This window comes from Microtus ochrogaster, chromosome 1 (genome assembly GCF_000317375.1).
Source record: "Microtus ochrogaster isolate Prairie Vole_2 chromosome 1, MicOch1.0, whole genome shotgun sequence".
In the NCBI taxonomy this organism is placed as follows: Eukaryota; Metazoa; Chordata; class Mammalia; order Rodentia; family Cricetidae; genus Microtus; species Microtus ochrogaster.
Window position 1 is genome coordinate 32,192,761 of NC_022009.1, and position 2,780 is coordinate 32,195,540.

Here is a 2,780-nt window from a genome sequence, read left to right on the forward strand (position 1 = left end):
AAGATATTGTGAAGTACTCTGGGGACATGGCAGACTTGCAGTAATAAAAGGCTGAAGTTCAAGAATACAGAAAGAGATAGCTATAAGCTTCAAAGCTTCAGGTAAGGAAACAGGGAGATAAGATCTCCTACTTGTGGGGTTGAGGAATTCTTTTCCCTTTTATACTCCCAACTCCTCTACCTCTCATTGCACAAAACGAATTTGCAACAATAGACAGCAAAGAATCTTTTGATGTAATTGTAGAATCTCTGCCTATCATAGTCTAGAGCAGAGTGAGGATGAGGTTTGCATGCCTATTAGGGGGAAAATGATTTTTAATACATAAATACACAATTTGTGAGATTCTAGAAAATCTTCACATTTATCTTGGGGGCAATTGTCTAAGAAAATCCAATTAATAAATTTAAGTAAGATATTTGAAATTTGAACACATGATAGGGACAAGCATAAAGAATAAAAATAAGAATCAAACACTGAGAAATATATGTGTGGAGAGTATCAGAACATAAGGGTAAAAATAATTGTCTGCTTAAAAGCAAGCTCCACATATATATCATCTGAGATGTCCTAGAACATCTTATCGGGAAGCTCTTTACCCCTCTTGTGACACCGCATCATTCCTTCTTGAATGCTTAATGAAATTGCATCACATGATTAATTTCTGTACAATCGCTTTTGTTGTTGTAGTACCTGGAGGTGTTTTCAACTATTGCTATTTTCTTTGACTATTTTTCCACAATCCTCTGGTGTTACTTAATAAAGGGTTGTGGTATAGACTGTAAAGACGAGTGACAAAAACCACAATGGCTTTGCAGACGTTGTTCTTTCTACTCTTATCAGAGAAAATATTAATTTAAAATGTGTTTTGTAAGTTGTTCTGGTAACTGGATGGTGGTGAAGAGGGTAAAATCACTGGGGCAATAAGCAAACAGTTTCACCAGCAAATGCATGGATAAGAGTTATAATAGAGATGCAAAAGGTGAGTGCCAAATACAGCCAGGGAGGGAAATTCAAGAAGCAAATATCAGAACTCTACAAGGGCTATATAAAATTTAGACGAAATTTATCTTTTGAATTTGTGCAGATCATCTTTACAATGTTTCTAAAATAGGTTTAGATATGGTATGGTGCATTGTTCTGTCTTCTGCAAAGATGAATGTAAAATGTGGTTCACATATTAAGGATCTTTCTAAATCGTTAAAAAGACAAAAAAAATGTTACATGGTGAATTACATGCTATAATTCACTGCTGGTTAAGTGTCCAGTGACTCTTACTATTCTTAGATTTCAAAAGAGAATTCTATATGACAAGAAAGCCCGGATACAAGAAAGGGTAGATCAGAGATCAGGAGTTAAGAAATACAGCCTGTGAAGATTAGAGATGATTTTTCAAAAGAGAAAAAAGAAAGAAAGAAAAAGAAAACAGTGTAAAGATATTTTACCACCAGATAACCAGAGACAGGGAACAGGGCAGCAGCTGAGTTAGCAAGAAAAACAACATTCTTAACCTTAATAATCATCTCAAGCTATGATTCTCATGAGTTTCTAGCCATATTTGCAAAGATAAGATTTTAGATTCTCCATCACATTCTTACTTTATTTGATAAGCATCATAGCTTTTGCAGTTAAGGAAATACAGAACAGTGACCCTTTAGAATTCAAGTAAATCTAGAATGCTTACTACCAATCTGCTTGTGTTTCTCTATGAGTATATGGTAATACGTTGTAACTGCTACTGTAAACACATGTAAGGTATCAGCTTCCAGTGTCTGGGGTATTAGGAATAATGTGCTATTAGACATATAAATTCTATCCTGCTCTTAAAAGTCCAGTACACTTAATATAATCATTCCAAATTATTCAGCAGAATCTTTTCGTTTTCAATTGCTTTATTACCTCGTTATTCCATTTCAATTTTGTAAAAATAGTATACCTTTTTAGGTTGGATACAGCGTGCTTTGGAGCCTTATGCATGATTATTTAATTCAGTCACAAAATTGCTTAGTTTGGCGTGATCATTTAGTATACAGGAAGTTAAAATCATGCATAGACAATTGAATTCTGCTTTTTTTCTATTTTTTTTTATTTTTTGAGACAATGTTTTTTTTTCTTTTTCTTTTTTTTTTTTTCTTTTTTGTTTTTTTTGAGACAGGATTTCTCTGTAGCTTTGGTACCTGTCCCGGAACTAGCTCTTGTAGACCAGGCTGGCCTCGAACTCCCAGAGATCGGCCTGCCTCTGCCTCCCGAGTTCTGGGATTAAAGATGTGCAACACCACGACCGGGTTGCACTCTGCTTCTTAATCAGAGCAGTGTTTATTTTCATGTACTACCCCTTTCATAATTCATAACAAAACATATTCCCCCTGATTGAAAGTATATGAAGATAAAATTCTTTATATCAGTTGAAGCATCTATGAAAACCTGAAGTCCCCAAATCTGAAGTCCAGTTCCAGATGTATTTTTCTGAGTGTTCATTGTTCTAACTCTTGGTCCATGTTATGTTACAGTAACATTTAGTTATGGAGGGTACTGCCTGCCATCTTCACATCAAACCTGAAATTGCTATAGGCTATTATTTTACACTATAGCAAAGACAAATTCTTAGAAACCACCTCTGTCAACGTGCTAAGATAGTTCATAAATGAGTATTGGCTGAATTCCTTGAAGGGTATTCTTGGTTTTCCACAATAAGTTGTAATTTCCCATTTACATCCTTTTTTTCTTATGTAATCTCCATTTATTCCTATTCAGTAATTTTTAAAAAATATGTATACGGAAAT